Here is a 26028-nt window from a genome sequence, read left to right as displayed (position 1 = left end):
GGTCCATGCAGACCAGGTTGGGTTTATACCAGGAAGAGAAGGTAGGGCCAATGGTACTAGTATGCTATTGGTCGTAGAGAAAATTAAAGAAAGTAAGGCCCCAGGACTGTTCCTGTCAATTGACGCCTAAAAAACGTTTGACAGGGTAGACTGGGGCTTAATGCAGAGTACATTAGAGGCAATGGGTTTAGGCCCAAGAATGTCCACCTGGATCAGAGCCAGCCTTCAGCGAGGGTGAAGGTAAATGGGACTGTCTCAGGACTTTTTTGAGATGTACAACGGCACAAGACAGGGGTGTCCCCTATCCAGGGCCGCCATCAGGAATTATGGGGCCCCTTACATAGCTTCAGTCATGGGCCCCCTGGAGCAGAGAACCGGGGGGGGGGGTGCTGCCATCTGAAATTGAGAAGTGGGAAGGGGGGGCTGCCGCAAATTGAGTAGCGGAGGGGGGCCCTTTACAATTTTTTTTTTTTTTAATAAAAAAAAATAAAAAAAATATATAAAATAAATAAATAAACATTTATAAAAAAAAAGGGGGGGGGCTTGCCATCCAGGGCCCTGGGGACCTCTGGGCCCTTTAAAAAAAAATAAAATAAAAATATATTAAAAAAAATATTTTTTTTTTTATAAAAGAGGGGAGTTGTCATCTGGGGCCATGTGGGCCTCCGGGCCCCTGGGGACCTCCGGACCCCTAAAAAAAAATTTTTTTTTTAAAGGGGGTTGCCATCCGGGCCCCTGCTGGCCCGGGGCCCGCTACAACAGGGCCAGTTGTACTGGCTTATCAGCGGCCCTGCCCCTATCCCCCTACTGTTTTTCCTGGCTCTGGAACCATTGTTGGCGGGGATTAGACCGAATACAGACATTTAGGGGGATTAGGTTGGGTGAAGAGGAACACAAATTAGCGGCGTATGCCGATGACATCTTATTTTATATAACAAATCCCAGGATAACCCTCCCAAACCTAATGAAATCCCTAAGGCCCCTTTCACATTGAGGCGTTTTTCATGCGGTACAGCGCTAAAAATAGCGCTGCTATACCACATGAAAAATCATGCCCTGTAGTGTTCAATGTGAAAGCCTGAAGGCTTTCACATTGAAGCGGTGCGCTAGCAGGAGCGCTCCAAAAGTCCTGCTAGCCGCATCTTTACCGCGGTATAGGAGCGGTGTGTTCACCGCTCCTATACTGCACCTTCCCATTGAAATCAATGGGAAAGCGCGGTAATACCGCGGTAATACCCACCCTTTTTCGGCCGCTAGCGGGGGTTAAAACCTCACCGCTAGCGCCCGAATATCGCGGTAAATACGATGGTATAGCCGCGCTACAAATAGCGCGGCTATACCGTCACCGCGGCTCCACGCCTCAATGTTAAAGCAGCCTAAAACTGTATTGAGAGATATCAAATTTCAAAATGAAACCGACTAAATCAGAAACTTTAAATATAAATAAAAACATACGGGAAGAGCTGTCAAATCAAAAAGACTTTCCTTTCATTTGGGGGTAAAAAATAGTTAAAATACCTACGGTAGGGTGACCAGACATCCCCGGGTTTGTCTCCGGTTCGGATTTGAACAGGGGCAATTTCAAAGACAGTCAGTGCAGAATTAGAGCCCTTTCACACTGGAAACACCTATAGCGGAGCGTTAAAATAGCGGTAAAACACCGCTATTTTACTGTGTTTTTACTGCGATTTTACCACGTTTTTACAGCGTTTTCAATTCATTTTAATGGAAGGGCCGTTTTGGAGCGTTTTATGAGCATTTTAATAGCGCTATTTTTACCGCGAAAACGCGGCAAAAACACACCAGTGTGAAAGGGCTCTTAAAGAAAAAAAATCAGAATTACACCCCCCCCCCCCCCCCATTATTGCCGCTCCTACTAGCTTAGGGATTTTTTTCATTGTCTGTGCTCCTTTCTGATGATCATGTGCTGGTCGGAGCGGAGGGAATATTTCTTCAATTTCGGGTGCCCATTCAGCTCCACACGCATGTTCTTCTGCCTTGGCTCAAGTCACGGTCAGCCGCCTGCCTGCTTATCTCCTTGTCTTCCCTGGTGGAGTGATCTTCCTCCGCTCCCCACCCAGTAGTAGCCAGGGCCCGGAGAGTAAGACTTGAGAGGCTGTGAGGCGGCCGGCGGCGGCGACGGGCAGAGTCGCTGATTTCCACCATTACTAGTAAAAAAAAAAAATATATGTCCCCGGATTTCATTTAAAAAATCTGGTCACCTTAACCAAGGAGTCAAAATAACAACATCAAAGGAGACATTGTAGCAACAAAATGTTCTCCCGCTACTGAACGATATTAAATTAGAACTCAACAAAATTGCACCAAGTAATTTATTATGGATGGGAAGAATCAATGGGCCAGATTCTGGTAGAAGTGCGGCGGCGTAACGTATCATAGATACGTTACACCGCCGCAAGTTTTCATCGCAAGTGCCTGATTCACAAAGCACTTGCGATGAAAACTACGACGGCGGCCTCCGGCGCAAGGCGGGCCAATTCAAATGGGCGTGTGCCATTTAAATTAGGCGCGCTCCCGCGCCGGACCTACTGCGCATGCTCCGTTTCTTAACTCCCGCCGTGCTTTGCGCGCCGTGACGTCATTTTTTCGAACGGCGACGCGCGTAGCGTAATTCCGTATTCCCAGACGGCTTACGCAAACGACGTTATTTTTTAAATTTCGACGCGGGAACGATGGCCATACTTTAGACAGCAATACTTTTGCTGACTAAAGTTAGGGCACCAAAAACGACGACTAACTTTGCGACGGGAAACTAGACTAGCGGCGACGTAGCGAACGCGAAAATCCGTTGTGGATCCGCCGTAACTCCTAATTTGCATACCCGACGCTGGTTTACGACGCAAACTCCCCCCAGCGGCGGCCGCGGTACTGCATCCTAAGATCCGACAGTGTAAAACAATTAGACCTGTCGGATCTTAGGGATATCTATACGTAACTGATTCTATGAATCAGTCGCATAGATAGAAACAGAGATACAACGGCGTATCAGGAGATATGCCGTCGTATCTCTTTGGTGAATCTGGCCCAATATCTTTAAAATGGTAGTCTTACCGAAGATTATGTATAAAATGCAAATGCTCCCAAACTCTCTCCCACAGGTATACTTTAAAACGCTACAAACCCTGCTTTTAAGGTTTATTTGGAGAAGAAAGAAGTCACGTATTAGTTATACGCTGCTGACAAAGGAAAGGGGCCAAGGAGGCCTAGGGGCACCTGACCTCAAAAATTACTATAATGCTATAGTACTCTCATGGGTGATAGAATGGGTAAAAAAACAATAATGAAAAAAAAATGGGTTAAAATGGAAAGCACTATTAGTAAAGTCCCATTGGGCAAAATAATATGGTGATTTGGGACCTGATACACAAAAAGGGAAATTGGTTATATAATTCCCCCTTGACACCACTAAAAGATACAAAATACTTCACACCAGGGATCGCGACATTGTTTGGTAACTGGATTATACAAGAAAATGCTCAATTACACGATGTCATGGAAAATGGTAAAATTTACACTTATCAGGATTTAAAACGCAAAAGAGAATTAATGGCGATTGATAAGTGGCGGTATTTCCAACTGAAACATTTGATAGAGACCTTGCCCCGGCCAATTAGAACCACAGAGAACCTACTTCCCCTGGAGCAACTATGTACAGCCACAGGAAAGAAGCGGCTGATCTCCAAGGCCCCTTTCACACTGGGGCAAGAGGTGCGGCGGGCGGTAAAGCGCCGCTGTTTTTAGCAGCGCTATACCGTCGGAGTTGCGGCGGTATTCGGCCGCTAGCAGTGTGGTTTTACCCGGAAAAGGATTAATACAGCCCGCAATGCGCCTCTGCAGAGGTATAGCCGTGGTTTCCCATTGCTTTCAATGGTTAAGGAGCAGTGGAGGAGCGGTAAACACACCGCTCCAAAGATGCGGCTAACAGGACTTTTGGAGCGGTCCTGCGGGCGCACCGCTCCAGTGTCAAAGACCTCAGGCTTTGACACTGAAGAAAAAGCAGCCGCTGTTTCAGGTCGGTTTTCAGGCGCAATTTTTAGTGCAATAGCGCCTGCAAACCGCCCCAGTGTGAAAGGGGTCTAAGACATACAAAATACTGATGGGTATGAAAAGGGCAGGAAATACCACCATTGTATCAGTAAATGGAAAAAAGAATTGGGATCAGGGGTGAATGAACCAGAGATGAGGCAAATACTGAGGAGGGCACATACTACAGTAGATTGCAATATGACAGAATTTAACTATAAGGCCTCGTACACACGATAGGTTAACCAGAGGACAACGGTCTGAAGGACCATTTTCATCGGTCAAAACCGATCGTGTGTAGGCCCCATAGGTTATTTAACCATAGGTTAAAAAAAAGTCAACTTGCTTTAAAATTAACCTATGGATTCCTAACCGATATGTCAAAACCGATCATTAGTAGGCACGACTATCGGTTAAAAATCCATGCATGCTCAGAATCAAGTCGACGCATGCATTGAACTTCGTTTTTTCAGCAAGTCGTTGTGTTTTACGTCACCGCGTTCTGACACGATCGGTTATTTAACCTATGGTGTTTAGGCGTGACGGACCATCAGTCAGCTTCATCGGTTAACCTATGACAACGGTCCTTCAGACCGATGTCCTCTGGTTAACCTATCGTGTGTACGGGGCTTAAGTGTGTGGCTCGCTGGTATATAACTCCAGATAAGGCACATAAATGTCAAAGGGAGATATCACAGCTATGTTGGCGTGGGTGTAAGGAGATAGGAACCATGACTCATATATGGTGGACCTGTCCCCAAATCCAAAAATACTGGGGAGAGGTAAGACGAGCGATTAAGGAAATAACCAGCTTAGAAATCCCAGATGACCCGTAGGGATGTCTGTTCCACGGGGTGAAAGTACCAACTAAGATATTTATGAGTTCATTAGTCTCCCAGCTACTAAATGCCGCTAAAAGTTTAATACCGAGACAGTGGCATGATCCAGAGAGGCCCACAATGAAGAGTTGGTGCAATAGAGTAAATTAAATAACTTGGAGTATTTACGGTTCAGCGGCGGGGAGGGAATGGAGGGTTTTGAAGTGAAGTGGAGAGACTGGATAAAATATAAGTATTCAACAAGATTCGCTGAACTTCTAGCAATATAAATCTGAGGGAGAAGAAAAGGAGATACATTAGAGCGGTGATAGAGAAAGCAAAAAAAAAAAGAGGAAAATTAAGCATCATAGAGGTGGGGGGAGGGGTCTTAGGCGGGGGTGAGGGCTGGGCCGCTATCAGGAATTATGGGGCCCCTTACACAGCTTCAGGCATAGTCCCATCATAGTCCCATTATGCTCCGGGTGGTGACAACATAAGGGGGCGGGGTCACCCGGTGATATCCTCCCCCTTATATCGTCACCACCCGGAGCATGATGGGACTGTGACGTCATAAGAGACCTATATAAATCGGTGTGCACCGCCCACCCTGCATTACAGCGGGAGGAAGTGACATGTCAACATCGAAGAAAACAAGTGGGAAGAAGACGACAGAAGACCGGGCCCCCGCTAGTAAAAGAGCTGCAAGAAGATAGCGGAGAAGCCCGGCGGAAGGAAGAAGGCACCTGAGAGCAGAAGAGGCCCTTGTCCCCATCAACATGGGGACATGGTGCTTTGGGGTGGGGGGGCCGCAGGGCGCCCCCCTGCCCCAAAGCACCCATCCCCCATGTTGAGGGCATGCGGCCTGGTATGGTTCAGAAGAGGGGGGGCACTCGCTCATCCTCACCCCCTTTCCTGACCGACCAGGCTGCGTGCTCGGATAAGGGTCTGGTATGGATTTTGGGGGGACCCCCACACCGTTTTTTTCAGCGTAGGGGTTCCCCTTAAAAGCCATAGCAGACCCAAGTGTCTGGTATGCTCTTGGAGGGGAACCCAATGTGTTTTTAATTTAAATTTAAAATTTAATTTAAAATTTGGCGTGGAGTTCCCCCTCAAGATTCATACCATACACGGTGCCTGGTATTGGCAGGGATCCAAGTTGGATCCCTGTTCAATATCGTGCCGGGGCTAAACGCAGCTAATTGCACTGTACAAATGCAGCTGATCGCTGTGCCTGGAGTCTTGAATTTCAGCAGAAAATTAACATACTTTTAACTGCAGCAGAAGAGCCGTCCGTGTGAAAGGGACCTTATACTTGGGGTCATACGTTCTTTCTGGATCTAATGATTACTACTGTTTGACTCACTGTGATCTTTTTTTTCTTTGGTTGTCAGAGGTGTCGAGTGGCTTGCAAGGTCAGGGCAACCTTTGGGGACCAACGTCTTCCAGCGGCCCTTGCAGGAGCGGAGCTACATACACATTCAGGTTCCGATCTTGTGCAGATATGTAAACATATATAGACACACCTAATAGAAACCCTGGATGACCCCCCAATCACATAATCACGTGCCAGAGGATCTGGCTGGTGAAGTGCACAGTCCTGTTTTTCACCATTAAAAGGAATCTGCAGGCTGGTCATACCATTCCACTGAGAAGAGGGGGGGGGGGCTAATTCGAGGGACACACTAATTGGGAATCACCTGCAGAAGACATGGATGTAACGGTTGATGGGTGTAGTCATTATTAGACACCCTTATATTCATTACAAAATGGTGCAGCCTTTAGATATATAAGCCCATGTACTGGCTTAGCGTGTTCAGTCTGTTGATCAAAGCCTGGAAATGAGTCGTCCTAGCTGGAAGTTCTTGTTGCCGTTATCTTTCATGGTAGTTGTGGCCACCATGATTGGAGGACTTTGTGATGCCATGCCGGTTGATTTAAACAAGCAAGACCTCCAAGTTTCGGTAAGCAGTTGGGGAACAAATCTTAAAGGGAACTATAGTTTATTTATACTGGCGAGACTGTAGAGCAGGGGTCTCCAAACTGCGGCCTGAGGGCCAGATGTGGCCCTTTGCTTTGCTATCCCACTGATATGAGGCACTACTTCTCCCACTGACACCAACAATGGGGCACAATATCATCCACCAATACCTATGATGGGATACTATTCCTCCTACTAATAGGGGGAATATTCCTCCTCCTATTGACCACCAACCTTGAGGCCATATTTGTTCTCACTGATGCCGGGCCCGTGACATTTTCTTCTCCTGCTGGCCTGAATCTGGCCCTCCTAAAGTCTGAAGGGCAATAAAGTGGCCCTGTGTTTGAAAAGTTTGAAGACCCCTGCTGTAGAGTATGAAAATTAAATTGCAAACAAGACATCATATCATTCCAATTTATAATGGGCACAGAGGAAAATGCCTCTTAAAATGGCTGCAGACCTAAAAGATCGTTTCTCAACCAGGGACCCCCGGCACCCTGGAAGCCCTTTGGGTTCTCCCAGGGTGCCTTGAGCACAAGAGAAGGCTGTTTGCCCTGGATCAGAGAAAGAGGAGAGGACTCTATGATCAGAGATAGAGGAGAGGACTCTATGATCAGAGATAGAGGAGAGGACTCTATGATCAGAGATAGAGGAGAGGACTCTATGATCAGAGATAGAGGAGAGGACTCTATGATCAGAGAAAGAGGAGAGGACTCGATGATCAGAGATAGAGGAGAGGACTCTATAATCAGAGATAGAGGAGGTGACTCTATGATCCAGGGGGGGGGGGGGGGTTTGATGGGGAAACTCTGATGTGATGGTGGACCTCTGATGTATAGGGATAGACTTTGATGTGATGGGGGGGGGGGGGGGGGAGTATGATGTGTAGGAGGACCTCTGACATGTTTGGCATGCCATATTATTGTGAGGATAAATATTTGTTGGATTTATATTATATAATTTTTTGGAATCAAGAGACTCTTCAGTCGCTTTTCAATCTCCTGAGCCAACTTTCCATACCATGCAGCCAAACTGACCCATTGCGCCACTCTTATCCAGTCCTCCTCAACACATTTTTACCTTTAAAATGACATTAAAGCCTATTCTTTTTTTTTAAATAACAAACATGTTATACCTACCTGCTCTGTGCAGTGGTTTTTACACAGAGCAACACGATCCTCCTCTTTTCAGGTCCCCCACCGGCGCTCCTGGCTCCTCCTCTTCACCCAGCTCCTCCAATAGCAAGCCGCTTGCCCTTGCTATCTGTGCTCGCTCCCAAGCCCGGTTCTATACGTCCATGCTTGGCTCTCATGCACAACATTTGACCACACCCACTATTTGATGCGGTTTGGAGGGTGTGTGTAAGGGATGGGGGTGGGGGGTCGTGAGTGAGATCCTGTCAGGGGCGTCAGGAGGGCGGGGCTTGGGGGGCCGTAGCCCTGAATGGGTCCCCGAAAAGCCCAAAGTCTATGGAATGCTGCATTCCACTGTTAGCGCCGGGACCGATGTGATCGCGAGTGCGGTCGAAAGTGGCCGAGTGCGGCCGAAATAGAGTGACCACGTGTCCCGGTCTACCCGGGATCGTCCCGTAATGTACATATTTGTCCCTGGTCCCGGACACCTTCATTGCGGGACAATACAGTGTCCCGCAATAGAAACTGACAGTCTGGGAACAGGGGAGGACCGAGCCGCCATAGTTCTGGCTCTGGCTCTGCTTCCACCTGATCACTGGTTGCTATAGCCGCTTGGCGTCTGGCAACCAGTGACGTCACTGCCTACGTTGAAAGCAGAGGAGGATTTCACTTCTTCCTCCTCCTCTGCGCTAGCGCTGCTGGGGAGTCACTGCTGGTTCTGTCACCTCCGCTCCAGTCACTGGCTTGCTGCTTCTGTGAGGTGTTTCTGTTCCCACAGCTGTGAGGCATCTCTCCCTCTCACTTCCTCCCCCCTCCTGCCCTCTTCACACTAAGGCTGCATTCACACCTAAGCGACAAAACGCCCGACGCGGGACGCTTCTGTCGCTAGAGGGGAGAATTCCCATTGCCGTCTATGGAGATGGTTCACATCTCATAGACGCGCAACGCCTGTCGCCTGAAAAAAAGTCCCGGACCCTTTTTTTCACGCGACAGGCGCGTTTTCCCATAGACAGCAATGGGAATACTTTAGAAAAAAAAAAAAAGATACATTTGTAATCGCGGCAAATCTGCCGCTACACGCGTACGCGGCTGTCGCTTAGGTGTGAATGCAGCCTAACACACGGACTGAAGCCCCCTTCTCCTTGGCTCGGATGTCAGGAGGGAAGGAGGGGGAGGAGAATGGACACTCAGGAGGACGGGACATGCTGATCTGAGGTTAGTACACAAAATCTTAATGCTTGGCACTAGCAGGAGAAGGAGACACAGAGACAGGGGGGAAGTTGTCAAAAAATAATACTTGCAGTGATTTTGGGAGATAAGAGCATGCTGTATGTGATAGGGGGGCACACTTTGGGAGGGGAGATAAATTGTTTTTTATTCACCCCCCCCTTCCAGAACAATTTCTCTCCCCTCCCAAAGTGTGCCCCCCCCTAGCACATACAGCATGCTCTTATCCCCAAAATCACTGCCAGTATTCTTTGACAACTTGCCCCCTTCCCCATCTTCAAAGACAAGCTCTCTGCTATTGAGGGGGGAAACTTTGCTAGACATTCAGGGCAATTTCTCCAGGTGCCAGTGCCCCCCTGTCAGGCAAGTTAGTGAAGCCAAGTGCCTGACCTTTTTTCAGCAATGGGCTCCAAGACTCAGGACTGGTTCACACCACAAATCACATAGGAACACGCTCTGCGTTCCTTTGCGATTCACGTGCCTTCCAGATTCTGTGCGATTTCAGCCCTTTCATTTGAATGGGCTGAAACCCATCGGTCTGCACCAAGAGCTGTGCATGCGCTACTTTACAAAATGCACAGCAACTGGATCGCATGGTACTGCTGATCATACAAACACACCTCTGCCGGGTTAGCCCCCCCTTATTAGAAATTTTGACTTTTTTTTATGCAATTTGTTAGATCTTTGTTAGATCAGGTTAGATCAATCATTGTTTGCGTTAGATCTCACACAGAAGAAGCAATATTAACAGTTATTTGCTGGGGGGGCTAACCCGTCGTCAGCCCCCCCTATCAAATTTTCTGGCCAAAAATCATTCAGGCTAATAGATATTCGTTAGATCCGGTAAGATCAAGTGGTTTTAACGTTAGATCTCACATAATTAGAGACTTATTAAGTGATTAATGAGGGGGGGCTGGCCCCCCCTTATCAATTTTTTGGGCCAAAAATCATTCCGGCTAATAGATATTCGTTAGATCCGGTAAGATCAAGTGGTTTAACGTTAGATCTCACATCGTTTCCGAGATATTCCACATATAAAAATAGATTTTAGGTGGTACATATGCATGGACATATGGACGGGTTGGCCCCCCCTTATCAAATTTTCTGGCCGAAAATGATTCAGGCTAATAGATATTCGTTAGATCCGGTAAGATCAAGTGGTTTTAACGTTAGATCTCACATCATTTCAGAGATATTCCACATACAAATACAGATATTGGGTGTATACAAGGACTAATGAGGGGGGGCTGGCCCCCCCTTCTCAATATTTTTGACCAAAAATCATTCAGGCTAATAGATATTCGTTAGATCCGGTAAGATCAAGTGATTTTAACGTTAGATCTCACATAATTAGAGACTTATTAAGTGATTAATGAGGGGGGGCTGGCCCCCCCTCATCAATTTTTTGTGGCAAAAATCATTCAGGCTAATAGATATTCGTTAGATCCGGTAAGATCAAGTGGTTTTAACGTTAGATCTCACATCATTTCAGAGATATTCCACATAGAAATAGGGATATTAGGTGGTACAGAAGGTACATATATCTACAACTGTCTCTGGAGGGTCTCTGGAACCATCTTTGGATGGTTCTCTAGCGAATGCCTGTAGTCTCTCCTCACACCTCTGTTCCTGCCTCATGGTGATCTCTCCTCAGACCAACAAGCTTAAAGCGGTGGTTCTGCTGGGAATCGTTTTTTTTTTTTAACACTACTCTGCTGCTATTCAAATAAACAGTTCTTGACTTACTATTGCCGATCTTTTAGCCGCCACGATCGCTGTTTTGTAGTAAAGGATATTTTATAAAAACTAGTGATGGACATTGCCATCTTCATTGAGGGCACCTTGAAGCCCTCCTGCATTTCTTCCGGGATTCGGTGAATGCTGATGTCCCAGCATTCACCGCGAAATCCCGCGCATGCGCAGTGTTGACGGCGAGTCACGCCGTCAACACTGCACAGTTGCCATCACAACGGCGGGCAGTGTCCTGAAAAGGACACGCCCCGCTGTGATGTAACACTAGTCCAGGGCTGTAATGGCGATCCTTTGTTTACTATGGCGAATATGTATCCGCCCTCATCACATGACGCGCTTCCCGCGTCACATGACAGCACAGCTAGCGCGAGACTACACGCGCAGAGTTTGGTTGCTGTGATCTGATTGGCCTACACGTCACTGCAACAGAACATAGCAAACAGCGCCCACAATGCACAGCGCCGTCGGGGAAAGTAGCGAAACGCCCACTCCCCGCTGGGATAGAAACCAGGAAGCACATCTAAATACAGGTAACGGACCATTAACAAAAAAATTGGACAACGCTATGATGCTTACATTTGATGTAGGTTAAGGATGCTGGAAGGTTGATTTGGAGGGTGAACCTCCGCTTTAAGTCTTTAGCTAGCCCCCCTTCTTGCAGAGCAAAAGTAGTAGCTCCGCCCCCCGTAGAAATCAATGGTGCCATTTTGTGATGAGACTTCAAGTCCCGTGGTCCTCTGCTGCCGCTTGATTGGCTCCCTCACCCTGCCAATAGGGACACAGAGAAGAGAGCATAGTGGGCGGGATGCCGGTGAATGAGCGCCGCTCGTCACTCAAGGAAGAGGAGAGGGAGGGGGAGAAATCCCTCACAGGGACTGACAGTGAGTGAGTGCCTGTGTCTATTCAGTCCGACGGTTGCTGGCGGTAGGTGCGGGACCATGGGTGACAGAGCAGCCCCCGCTGCACACTCTCCCCACCAAAGAACCTTTGTTCCACCAAAGGAGGTAAAAAAATCTATGACGTGTTACATGCTTTTAATATACACACGGAAGAAAAAAAAAGTTTAGTGTGCACATGAAACCAGACAATTTGCATCTGCATATAACCCTGGCAGAGGAACATCCCACCAATTACTATAGGAGGGGAGGTTGTCCTGCCTCGCTGTTTTCATCTTCAGCAAGGGGTACAGACTGAGATCTAGTCACTGGCTGGGATCTTTGAGAGGCCGTTGGTGTGGACTGTAAATCTGTCTGTGGTGGCACATGAACTGCTTCTGACAGAGGCAACAGATGATTGCGATGCCAAGTCTTCAGCGGGCCTGTGCTTCCCTCTGGCCAGCTTTGATATACTGGGAATCCTGGCAGATGCTTGCAAATGACATAGGGCTGTGACTTCCAGTGGTCAGCCAACTTGTGCTTTTCATGGACACCCAGGTTTCTCAGCAGTACCTTGTCATCCGGCTGTAGGTCCTGCACTCCTACCTTGAGGTCAAAGTCTACTGGCAGCCGGGCCCACCGTCCGAACATCAAACTATAGGGAGAATAACCTGTGGCTTAAAGGGGTTGTAAAGGTTTGTCTTTTATTTTCTAAATAGGCTTCTTTAAGCTAGTGCATTGTTGGTTCACTTACCTTTTCCTTCCATTTCCCTTCTAAATGTTTTTTCTCTTTGTTTGAATTTCTTACTTCCTGTTTCTCCTCAGTAAGCTTTCCACCATCATCCGAGCGGTGAAAAGTAATTTAGAACAGCTTACTGAACACCTTACTGAGGAGGAACAGGAAGTGAGAAATTCAGACAAAGAAAACAAAGAAAAAAAACATTTACAAGGGAAATGGATGGAAAAGGTAAGTGAACTAACAATGCACTGAGGCAAAGTCTTCCTTTGGATAAATCTGAAGCAGGAGTGGCAATAGTCCTCAACTTCAGCCCGCATGCAGAGCCAGTAGAACCGGTCCCTCTCCAGGTTAAAAGTCCTCTTGGGCCTTAGGTGGCCATAGTTGTCGGGTAGGGCAGTTAATACTGTCTCCCTATGTTTTTCAGGTCAGAATAGCTGCAATTTTTCTTCAGAATCATCAGAGGGGCCCCTTCGGTAGATCAACCCTTGGTGCACCAGAAACCGTTCCCACCCTCTGTGTAGCAGACGGGTTTCCTTTGGGGAGTCAGTGAGGAGCAAGTCAGGGCGTTGGCTCTCCAAGGCCTTCAATGCCAAGCTTCAGGGACGGTCCTCCAACTGGTCTTTGACAGCTTCGAGCAGACCCTCATCTCTGACATTGCAATAACATCTGGGGACACCAGTGGCTCACACTCCAACGTCTTCGGCCCTGGATCCTCCTCCACTTTGATGTTCTGCTCCTTGACATAAGGCTCCTACCACTTCAGGTGTCAGGTGGGCCTATTCTTCTGGAGGGTCTCTGGAACAATGGGGCCTTCTTGACAAAGCATCCGCATCTTATTTAAGGCTGAAAATAAACCCTGATAGAGTAGCCAATCATTTGTGACCCGTGGTGTCCAACTTGGTGGTAGTGATGATGTAGGTGAAAGGATTGTTGTCGTTCTTAATCACAAACTCCCTCAGCTTATCCACCACCGCCCACTTCAAGGCCAGGAACTCAAGTTTGTGCATGGGGTAGTTCTTCTCGTTCTGACTCATGTAGGCAACAGGCCGTAGATGGCCATCATGCTCTTGACATAGAACCACCCCTAAACCATCTTGACTGGCGTCAACAGGGCCATCTTTAATATGGTTTGGACCCTGGGCAAACATTTTTTTTGGGCTCCCCCCCAATGTAATTTTGCTCTTCACCCCAACATAGGGTGAAAGTATTCTTTAGTAAGAGGATTGCTTTTGTTTTGCTTACTTTCCTATTTAGGCCTTTTTTTATGGAGGAGTAGCAATGTATTGCTTGCACCAGTAGCAGCAAGAGGGCAGGGAAGCTGACATTGTGCCCATCAAACGCACACAGTGTACGCATAGCAAGGGGCGGGGCCAGAGCATCAGTGGAGCTCAAGGCCCCGCCCACCCATGGCCCACTCCTCGATCAATAAAATACAGCACTAACACTGACTGTTAAACTGTGCGCGCCGCCGCCGCCAATGAAAGTGACAGACTGTCTGGATGTGTGTGGGGATCAAGGCCGATTTGCAGGCAGCACGCGGGCTTAACTAACAGCTCTGCTTTGGGCCTCAAACAGTGAAAGGGCCCTGGGCAGCTTCCCCGTTTGCCCTGTGGTAACGATGGCCCTGGGCGTCAAAGTGCAGCTCGTATGGCTTGGTTGGCTCTGCATAGACCAGGACTGGAGCGGTTGTTAGCTCCCATTCACACCTAGGCGTTTTTACGCCTGTAGTGCTACGCCGCTGCTGCCAGAGGGATGAAAACACATGTCCCTCTATGGAGATGGTTCACATCTCCACGCTGAACGCCGGACGCCTGCTGCCTGAAAAAAGGTCCCGGACCTTTTTTTCAGCCGGCTTTCGGCATTCGGCTAGGAGATGGGAACCATCTACATAGAGGGGGTCAATCTGGGGCACATCTAGGCGGACAATACCGGCGTTTTGTCGCCGCAAATCGCGGTACAAAACGCTGCTATTTGTACCGCGATTTGCGGCGACAAAACGCCGCGAATTTGTCTGCCTAGGTGTGAATGGAGCCTTAGGCTCCACTTCAGCTGCCTAAAACCTCTTCACACTTCGGAGTCCATTGTTACTGGACGGACTCTCTGGGTTTTCTGGATCCTCCAGTTGGTCTGACAGACTTCGCCAGATCAAGGTCAACATTTCAGCAAATCCCTTGACAAATCTTCTGCAATAAGAGCAGAATCCTAGAAATGACCTAAGCTCAGTCACGCTGGTAGGCGTATATCTATTTGTATGTGGAATATCTCTGAAATGATGTGAGATCTAACGTTAAAACCACTTGATCTTACCGGATCTAACGAATATCTATTAGCCGGAATGATTTTTGGCCCAAAAAATTGATAAGGGGGGGCCAGCCCCCCCTCATTAATCACTTAATAAGTCTCTAATTATGTGAGATCTAACGTTAAAATCACTTGATCTTACCGGATCTAACGAATATCTATTAGCCTGAATGATTTTTGGTCAAAAATATTGATAAGGGGGGGCCAGCCCCCCCTCATTAGTCCTTGTATACACCCAATATCTGTATTTGTATGTGGAATATCTCTGAAATGATGTGAGATCTAACGTTAAAACCACTTGATCTTACCGGATCTAACGAATATCTATTAGCCTGAATAATTTTCGGCCAGAAAATTTGATAAGGGGGGGCCAACCCGTCCATATGTCCATGCATATGTACCACCTAAAATCTATTTTTATATGTGGAATATCTCGGAAACGATGTGAGATCTAACGTTAAACCACTTGATCTTACCGGATCTAACGAATATCTATTAGCCGGAATGATTTTTGCCCCAAAAAATTGATGAGGGGGGGCCAGCCCCCCCTCATTAATCACTTAATAAGTCTCTAATTATGTGAGATCTAACGTTAAAATCACTTGATCTTACCGGATCTAACGAATATCTATTAGCCTGAATGATTTTTGGTCAAAAATATTGAGAAGGGGGGGCCAGCCCCCCCTCATTAGTCCTTGTATACACCCAATATCTGTATTTGTATGTGGAATATCTCTGAAATGATGTGAGATCTAACGTTAAAACCACTTGATCTTACCGGATCTAACGAATATCTATTAGCCTGAATAATTTTCGGCCAGAAAATTTGATAAGGGGGGGCCAACCCGTCCATATGTCCATGCATATGTACCACCTAAAATCTATTTTTATATGTGGAATATCTCGGAAACTATGTGGGATCTAACGTTAAAACCACTTGATCTTACCGGATCTAACGAATATCTATTAGCCGGAATGATTTTTGCCCCAAAAAATTGATAAGGGGGGGCCAGCCCCCCCTCATTAATCACTTAATAAGTCTCTAATTATGTGAGATCTAACGTTAAAACCACTTGATCTTACCGGATCTAACCAATATCTATTAGCCTGAATAATTTTCGGCCAGAAAATTTGATAAGGGGGGGCCAACCCGTCCATATGTCCATGCATATGTACCACCTAAAATCTATTTTTATATGTGGAATATCTCGGAAACGATGTGAGATCTAACGTTAAAACCACTTGATCTTACCGGATCTAACGAATATCTATTAGCCTGAATGATTTTTGGCCAGAAAATTTGATAGGGGGGGCTGACGACGGGTTAGCCCCCCCAGCAAATAACTGTTAATATTGCTTCTTCTGTGTGAGATCTAACGCAAACAATGATTGATCTAACCTGATCTAACAAAGATCTAACAAATTGCATAAAAAAAAGTAAAAATTTCTAATAAGGGGGGGCTAACCCGGCAGAGGTTACAAACACTACATTTGCTACCTGCATTTGGGTAGTCATTAACCCCTTAGTACCAGCCACACACAAATATGCGACTTCTCTGTGCCTGGGCCTTGGCACAGAGAGGTCACATATTTAAATGAATTGCGATTAGTAGCGCTGTGCCGAGAGCGCACTCCCTGAGCACCCCCTTCACAGTTACCGGCGTCTAAGTGAAAGCTTGCGATCGCTGCAATCGATCAGGAGTTTTTGAATCCTGTGTGCCAGGAGGTAAAGAGGTTAAGTTGACACCCACAACAGATCGCTATGGGACACAAAACGCAGGATTCCCTCACAGCATTCTGGTATAAACAGACCCTTAGTCCGGATACACAGGACTTCATTTGTATCTCAGAAAGGTCCCACCAAAATCTTGCACATGGGCCCGCTGATTTCATACGCCCCTGCCCCAAAAATCGGCAAAAAATATGTCAAAAATCATCTTTTTGTGTGGGGGGGGGGGGGGGGGGTGTCCCTAAATGGCAGTTTGGAAATGTGGTCACCCTAGGCCGAAAGTGGCTGAGTGCAGCCGAGTGCCATAGCAGGTCCCGCCTTCTGAAGTCTGCAGCGCAAATGCCAGGACCGTGGGACATGTGACGTGACGTCCATCATAGCCTGCAGGCTCCAGAAGGCGGAAATTAAAAAAATGCGGCCGCAGCGCCACATCCCCGCTCCCCGCTCGGGCATGGGTGGCTCTCCTCTCCTCCTCGGCTCGGCTCCTCTCTGACGAGTAAATGACTGACTGCCTGCTGTGACCGCACACCACGGCTGAGGTAGGTCAGTGTGTGTATGTATGTCATTGTCAGTAGGTCAGTGTGTGCAGATCAGGCAGGTCACTGGTCAGTGTATGTAGGTCAGGTAGGTCAGTGTATGTAGGTCAGGTAGGTCAGTGTATGTAGGTCAGGTAGGTCAGTGTATGTAGGTCAGGTAGGTCAGTGTATGTAGGTCAGGTAGGTCAGTGTATGTAGGTCAGGTAGGTCAGTGTATGTAGGTCAGGTAGGTCAGTGTATGTAGGTCAGGTAGGTCAGTGTATGTAGGTCAGTGTATGTAGGTCAGGCAGGTCACTGGTCAGTGTATGTAGGTCAGGTAGGTCAGTGTATGTAGGTCAGTGTATGTAGGTCACTATCGCCAGTGTATGTAGGTCACTATCGCCAGTGTATGTAGGTCAGGGTCAGCTAGGTCAGTGTATGTAGGTCAGTGTATGTAGGTCAGGTAGGTCAGTGTATGTAGGTCAGGTAGGTCAGTGTATGTAGGTCAGGTAGGTCAGTGTATGTAGGTCAGTGTATGTAGGTCAGGTAGGTCAGTGTATGTAGGTCAGGTAGGTCAGTGTATGTAGGTCAGTGTATGTAGGTCAGGTAGGTCAGTGTATGTAGGTCAGGTAGGTCAGTGTATGTAGGTCAGTGTATGTAGATCAGGTAGGTCAGTGTATGTAGATCAGGTAGGTCAGTGTATGTAGATCAGACAGGTCAGTGTATGTAGGTCAGGTAGGTCAGTGTATGTAGGTCAGGTAGGTCAGTGTCAGGCAGGTGAGTTTAGTGGTCAGCATTGATGGGCACGGGTAAGTCACCCCCCCAGTGTCAGTCATGATATACGTTGTGTTTGTTTCTTATGATCTTTTTTTGGTCTTTTTAGGGAATGCTGGGAAAAGGGATTTTCAGACCCACTAAATTCTATATAATTCTGTCACTCAATAATGGAGCTGGGACGGCATTATCTTCCCTGCTGGATAAGATGAAGGATTCTGAGACTGGATCCCAAGCTGGAGAGAAGAAGGACCGCAATGAAGGAGATCCCGTCTGCTGATCCTTCCAGATCCAACTCTGTCCTGTCATCATCTCCATCTCTGCCGTTCTCTACATTTCTTGTCTCACTATCAGGTCTCGTCCTCCCCCCAGCCTGTGACTGGACAGTGCATAGAGAAGCAGCAGACTGATGAGCTCACATCTCAGTCACTTTGCTCTCTTCTCCTATCTGCATGTCCCTTGTTAGCACGTGAACACTGCACACACCTGATTGGCTCCTTGTGCTGCTCCACCCACTCAGAGTCTGTATGTGACTACAGGCAGCTAATATTAAGTCAATTTCTTGTACTTACAAAAAAAAACATTAAATGACTTATTGACGAATACAAAAATGCAATATTTTGTGTTTTTTTTATATATATATCTAGCTGAAGGTTTACAGTGGAACCTCGGATTGTGAGTAACGCGTTTAACAAGCGTTTCGCAATATACGAGCGCTGTATTTTAAAAAAATCGTGACTCGGTTTGCGAGTGTTGTGTGCATCCCTGTAGTGCTGGCTACTTGTGATCATCCTTATCATCCTGATAATCACACAATACAGGTGCTGCGACTCAAACCGCATGAATGACATCAATGAAGATGATCGCATTTAGCTGCTGAATAATTGCATGGCATAAGGAAGGCCGGGTTCACCTATGTGCGGCCGCAGGTTCCCAGCATGGTGTCCGGTGCGTTCCTGTTCACCGGTTCAGGTGCGAATCAGGCCTGAATTTGCACCTGAACCGGACCTAGACACACGCAGGACCCTTTTGGAATGTGGACCGCGGCCGCCCCGGGGACCTGTGTGATCCGGGGCTCCATTCAGAGCCGGTCATGCGAATTGGATGCGGTGAAACCCACATCCATTTCCCATATATGTGAACCCGGCCTAATGGGGGTTTGTGTGCCCTAAGTCAGGGCTCGACAAATCCCGGTCGCCATGGCGACTAGAAATAGGGTCCTAGCGACTTGGCTTGGAAGGGGGGGGGGGCGCCATCTGGTGGTGGCCGTTGGTATTACAAGTTAAGCATTACAAGTTAAACACTTGCCGACCGCCCACCGCCGTTATACGTCGACAAGTTGGCTCGGCTGGGCGAGAGCATGTAGTATGACGTCCTCTCTCCCAGCCGCCACTAGGGGCGCGTGCCCCCCGCTCGCCCCCGACTCCCGTGCGTGTGCCCGGCGGGCGCGATCGCCGCCGGGCACACGCGATCGCTCGGTACAGAGCGGGGACCGGGAGCTGTGTGTGTAAACACACAGCTCCCGGTCCTGTCAGCGGGGGAAACGCTGATCTTCGGTTCATACAATGTATGAACCGAGGATCAGTGTTTCCCCTAGTGAGGCCACCCCCCCCCCCCCCACAGTAAGAACACACCCAGGCATACTTAACCCCTCCCCCCCCCCTAGTGTTAACCCCTTCACTGCCAGTGGCATTTTTATAGTAATCAATGCATTTTTATAGCACTGATCGCTATAAAAATGCCAATGGTCCCAAAAATGTGTCAAAAGTGTCCGAAGTGTCTGCCATAATGTCGCAGTACCGGAAAAAAAAATCGCTGATCGCCGCCATTACTAGTAAAAAAAATATAATAAAAATGACATAAAAATACCCCCTATTTTGTAAACGCTATAACTTTTGCGCAAACCAATCAATAAATGCTTATTGCGATTTTTTTTTTACGAAAAATATGTAGAAGAATACGTATCGTCCTAAACTGAGGAAAAAAAATGTTTTTTTTATATATTTTTGGGGAAATTTATTATAGCAAAATGTAAAAAATATTATTTTTTTTCAAAATTGTCGCTCTATTTTTGTTTATAGCGCAAAAACTAAAAACCGCAGAGGTGATCAAATACCACCAAAAGAAAGCTCTATTTGTGGGAAAAAAAGGACGCCAATTTTGTTTGGGAGCCACGTCGCACGACCGCGCAATTGTCTGTTAAAGCGACGCAGTCCCGAATCGCAAAAAGTACTCTGGTCTTTGGGCAGCAATATGGTCCGGGGGGTAAGTGGTTAAACAGCAATTCTAATGTAATTTTTCACTATTTTTCACTGCCATCTTCTTCCCTCTAATTAGAACCCCCAAACATTTTATATTTTTATCCTAACACCCTAGAGAATAAAATGTCGATCGTTGCTCCACTTTTTGTCACGCCGTATTTGCGCAGCGGTCTTACAATCGCACTTTTTGGGAAAAAATTACACTTTTCTTAATTAAAAAATAAGACAACAGTAAAGTTATCCCCATTTTTTTTAATATTATAAAAGACAATATTACGCCGAGTAAATTGATACCCAACATGTCACGCTTCAAAATTACGTCCGCTCGTGGAATGGCAACAAACTTTTACCCTTTAAAATCTTCATAGGCGACGTTTAAAAAAATCTACAGGTTGCATGTTTTGAGTTACAGAGGAGGTCTAGGGCTAGAATTATTGCTCTCACTCTACCAATCGCGGCGATACCTCACATGTGTGGTTTGAACACCGTTTACATATGCGGGACGCTGCTCACGTATGTGTTCGCTTATGCGCGCAAGCTCCTCGGGACGGGGCGCGTTTTCTGGCTCCTAACTTTTTTAGCTGGCTCCTAGATTCCAAGCAAATTTGTCAAACCCTGCCCTAAGTGATGATTCCTTTTTGCGCCTTATCAGTAGGGATGAGCCGAACACCCCCCCCCCCCCCCCCCCGGTTCAGTTCGCAGCAGAACATGTGAACAGGCAAAAAATGTGTTCAAACACTGTTAAAGTCTATGGGACACGAACATGAAAAATCAAAGTCATAATTTTAAAGGCTAATATGCAAGTTTTTGTCATAAAAAGTGTTTGTGGACCCGGGTCCTGCCCCAGGGGACATGTATCAATGCAAAAAAAAAAGTTTTAAAAACTGAAGTTTTTTCAGCAGCAGTGATTTTAATGATGCTTAACCACTTAAGACCCGGACCAAAATGCAGGTAAAGGACCCGGCCAGTTTTTGCCATTCGGCACTGCGTCGTTTAAACAGACAATTGCGCGGTCGTGCAATGTGGCTCCCAAACAAAATTGGCGTCCTTTTTTTCCCCACAAATAGAGCTTTCTTTTGGTGGTATTTGATCCCCTCTGCGTTTTTTATTTATTGCGCTAGAAACAAAAATAGAGCGACAATTTTGAAAAAAAAAAGAAATATTTTTTACTTTTTGCTATAATAAATATCCCCCAAAAATATATAAAAAAAAATTTTTTTCCTCAGTTTAGGTCGATACATATTCTTCTACATATTTTTGGTAAAAAAAAATCGCAATAAGCGTTTATCGATTGGTTTGCGCAAAATGTATAGTGTTTACAAAATAGGAGATAGTTTTATTGCATTTTTATTAATATTTTTTTTTTTACTACTAATGGCGGCGATCAGCGATTTTTTTCGTGACTGCGACATTATGGCGGGCACATCGGACAATTTTGACACATTTTTGGGACCATTGTCATTTTCACAGAAAAAAATGCTATAAAAATGCATTGTTTACTGTGAAAATGACAATTGCAGTTTGGGGGTTAACCACTAGGGGGCGCTGAAGGGGTTAAGTGTGACCTCATCTGTGTTTCTAACTGTAGGGGGTGGGGTTGGACGTGTGACATCATTGATCGTGTTTCAGGGAACACACGATCAATGACAGCGCCACAGTGAAGAACGGGGAAGCTGGGTTTACACTCACCTCTCCCCGTTCTTCAGCTCCGGGGACCGGGTCGCGGGCACCCACAACCCGCGGCTGGGCACTTAAAGAGGATGTACAGGTACGTGCTTGTGCCCAGCCGTGCCATTCTGCCGACGTATATGTGCAGGAGGCGGTCCTTAAGTGCTTAAAGTGAAACAATAAAAGTGAAATAATCCCTAAAATTTCGTACCTGGGGGGTGTCTATAATATGTCTGTGAAGTGGCACATGTTTCCCGTGTTTAGAACAGTCCCTGAACAAAATGACATTTCTAAGGGGAAAAAAAGTCATTTAAATCTACTCGCGGCCATAATGAATTGCCGGGTCCCAGCAATACAGATCAAAGTCATTGAAAAAAACCGACACGGGTTCCCCCACCCAGTCCATTACCAGATCTTGTCCCTCCCCCAGCCTGTGACTGGACAGTGCATAGAAAAGCAGCAGACTGATGAGCTCACATCTCAGTCACCAGGGCTGGACTGGGACAAAAATTTGCCCCTGGACTTCATCCAGACTGGCCCACTTTGACAGGTCTCTCCCATGGCGGCCGGACAACTCCCACACCCCCCCGGCCACCCAAGCCCCCTCTCCCCCTCCACTAGCCACTAGCCGTTCTAATTTATTAGAGTAGAACGGCTGGTACTCTTATAGGCAGTACCAGTGGGGAAGCTAGACATTATTTCACCCGGGGCAAAGAATCAGTTCGGTGCCCCCCCCTTATGGGACAAGATTAGGCAGAAGTGAGAAACTCCCAGGCCATATCTGTTGAGTCAGCTGTCTGTCCCCTCCCCCATGCGCCTCTGTCGTCCCCCCTGCTCCTCTGGTCCTCCCCCTGCTTCTCTGTCCCCCCCAGGTGAGCGCTGCGGGTAGGGAGAGGAGGTGAGCGCTGTGGGAAGGGAGAGACAGAGGAGCGAAGGGAGGTGGCGGTCCGCTGTCACTGAAGTCGGCCCACTGAGCCATCGGCCCACCGGGGAAACTCCCTGTAGTCCCAATGGCCAGTCCATCCCTGTCAGTCACTCTAATTTCTTCTATCAGCATGTCCCTTGTTAGCACATGAACACTGCAAACAACTGATTGGCTCCTTGTGCTGCTCCACCCTCTCCAGGGCTGTATGGGACGACTGTTCTGTCTCAAAAAAAGGTAGCTAAACCTGCTTGTCCCATAAACTTCAGATACCATATTTCTTTGATCTCAGTTTTAATAGAACAAGCCAGGTGAAACTACAAAATAACAGAAATAGACCTCAATATTGCATGAATTACAGAAACAACGATCTACAATATAGGATGAAATAGTAAAAACTTAGGGCCAGATCCTCAAAAGGGATACGCCGTCGTATCCCCGTTTCTATCTTTGGAACTGATCCACAGAATCAGTTTCCCATAGTCAGGCAGAAGATCCGGCATGTGTAAGAGACTTACACTGCCGGATCTTAGGATGCAGTACCGCATCCGCCGCTGGGGGCATTTCGAGTCGAAATGCCGCTTCGGGTATGCAAATTAGCACTTACGGAGATCCATGAAGCTTTTACGCTTCGTTTTTTCTCCGTAAGTATTAAGTTGCATGTGTAAAATTAGGGCTACTTTTACAAAGTGTAAACTGTTTACACCTTGTAAAAGTAGACCCTTCTTACCCGCGACGCTGTTATTTTTTTTTTTCGCCGTATCTTTTTTTTTTCCCGACGCAACTTTTTTGACCCGGCGCGATTCACGAAGCTCGACGTAACGTAATTTCGCGCTATGCACGTTGGGAAAATTACGTCACGAGCATGCGCAGTACGTCCGGCGTGGGAGCGCGCCTAATTTAAATGGGACTTGCCCCCATTTGAATAGGAACGCCTTGCGCCGGCGGAATTAAAGTTACACACCCCAAAATTTCTAGGTAAGTGCTTTGTGGATCGGGCACTTAGGTAGAAATTTTCCGGCAGTGTAACTTAAATGGGAAAAGATAAGTTACGGCGGCTGCCTGTGGATCTGGCCCTTACTTTTTAAGTTCTCTAAGGGGTGGTGGCTGTTTCACTTCCTGTGAAGATTCTACCCAGAATTCCCTGCTTACTAACAACTTCCTTAAAGTGGAGGTTCGCCCTTTAAAAAAAATTCTGACATCAAACGGAGTCGCGACATCCTACCTACAGAATGCCGGTGTTTTTTTTTTTTCTCAGCACATACCTCTTAATCCCGATTTTCACCTCACGGCAATCCTGCGGGACTGGGCGTTCCCAAGCACTGCCTGTGATTGACAGGCTTCTGAATGGCGCATACTGCGCGTCACAGGTTGCCGACAGAACCCGAACGTCGGTGCACAGGCGCCGTATAGAGCCGCACCGACGTTCGGGTTTTTTCGGCAACCTGCGACGCGCAGTATGCGCCGTTCGGAAGCCTGTCAATCACAGGCAGTGCTTGGGAACGCCCACTCCCGCGGGATTGCCGTGAGGTGAAAATCGGGATTAATAGGTATGTGCTGAGAAAAAAAAAAACCACCGGCATTCTGTCGGTAGGATGGCGCGACTCCGTGTGATGTCAGAATTTTTTTGAAGGTGAATCTCCACTTTAAAGCGGGAGTTCACCCATTAATATATTTTTTTAAACAATCCCCTTAGATTCCTGCTCGTTTTCTCTAGGGGAATCGGCTATTTGTTTTAAAATATGAGCAGTACTTACCCGTTTTCGAGATGCATCTTCTCCGCCGCTTCCGGGTATGGGCTGCGGGACTGGGCGTTCCTTCTTGATTGACAGTCTTCCGAGAGGCTTCCGACGGTCGCATCCATCGCGTCACGATTTTCCGAAAGAAGCCGAACGTCGGTGCGGCTCTATACTGCGCCTGCGCACCGACGTTCGGCTTCTTTCGGAAAATCGTGACGCGATGGATGCGACCGTCGGAAGCCTCTCGGAAGACTGTCAATCAAAATAGGAACGCCCGCTCCCGAAGACCCATACCGGGAAGCGGCGGAGAAGATACATCTCGAAAACGGTAAGTACGGATCATATTTTAAAACAAATAGCCGATTCCCCTAGAGAAAACGAGCATCCAACTAAGGGGAAAAAGTGTTATGTACGGGTGAACCTCCGCTTTAACTACACACACAGTAAATCAAATAAACAGAACAACTGCAGCAATACCAAAAAAGAACACTAGATGGAGCCTGCACTCCACATATGATTGTCTTATGTAACATTACAAACCGTACATGTAATTTTAACAACACAGATACAGATAATCAGCATAGACATCTGGTGGACAGAACAACTACAGGCAGCTAATATTTAAGTGGATGTAAAGCCGCTCTCGTCCTTTCTAAACTCCTGCCATAATGTTTATCTATAAGGATAGACACGCCTCCTGCACGTATCTTTACCTGTCAAATTTCTCACCTCTGTCTGTTATGAGACCCGAAACACTGCAGATTCTGTGGGCGGGTCTGTCGTCCGGAGCTCAGTGGGTGGAGTCGTGATGTCAGTAGACTCCCCGCCCACCTCTACACTCCCCTTGTCAACATGCATTTTCTCCTGTGTATTTCTTACACTGAACTTCTGCTGTGATCACTAACATCCAGTCAAAACCCAGAAAAGCAGAGGCGGCTCTTAAATTAGGCAAATTAGGTGGTCGCCTAAGGCCTCGCACTCACAGGGGCCTCACGGCCTGCCGAACTTACCCAATGCATTACCCCAGTTTTGAGGAACAGGGGACCTTAACGATGCTGTGCTCAGGCAGCGTTAAGAGCCCTGACTCAGGAGCTGGGCCGCCAGCGTCCCTAACAACCAGTGAATATCAGTGACTTCACCCCTGTGTCAATGACCCAGCATGCCCTCAGTCAATGACGTCACAAGGGGGGCGGGTTCAGCAGGTGACATCACCGGTTGGACTCCGCCCCTTAGTTATAAAAGAGCAGGATCTGGGGGCCACCTTGTTAACCACTTAAGACCCGGACCTTTAGGCAGCTAAATGCCCAGGCCAGGTTTTGCGATTCGGCACTGCGTCGCTTTAACAGACAATTGCGCGGTCATGCGACGTGGCTCCCAAACAAAATCGGCGTCCTTTTTTTCCCACAAATAGAGCTTTTTGGTGGTATTTGATCACCTCTGCGGTTTTTATTTTTTGCGCTATAAACAAAAATAGAGCGACAATTTTGAAAAAAATGCAATATTTTTTACTTTTTGCTATAATAAATATTCCCCAAAAATATATATAAAAAATG

This window comes from Rana temporaria, chromosome 2, assembly GCF_905171775.1.
Source record: "Rana temporaria chromosome 2, aRanTem1.1, whole genome shotgun sequence".
Lineage (NCBI taxonomy): Eukaryota > Metazoa > Chordata > Amphibia > Anura > Ranidae > Rana > Rana temporaria.
This window is presented reverse-complemented; position numbering follows the sequence as displayed.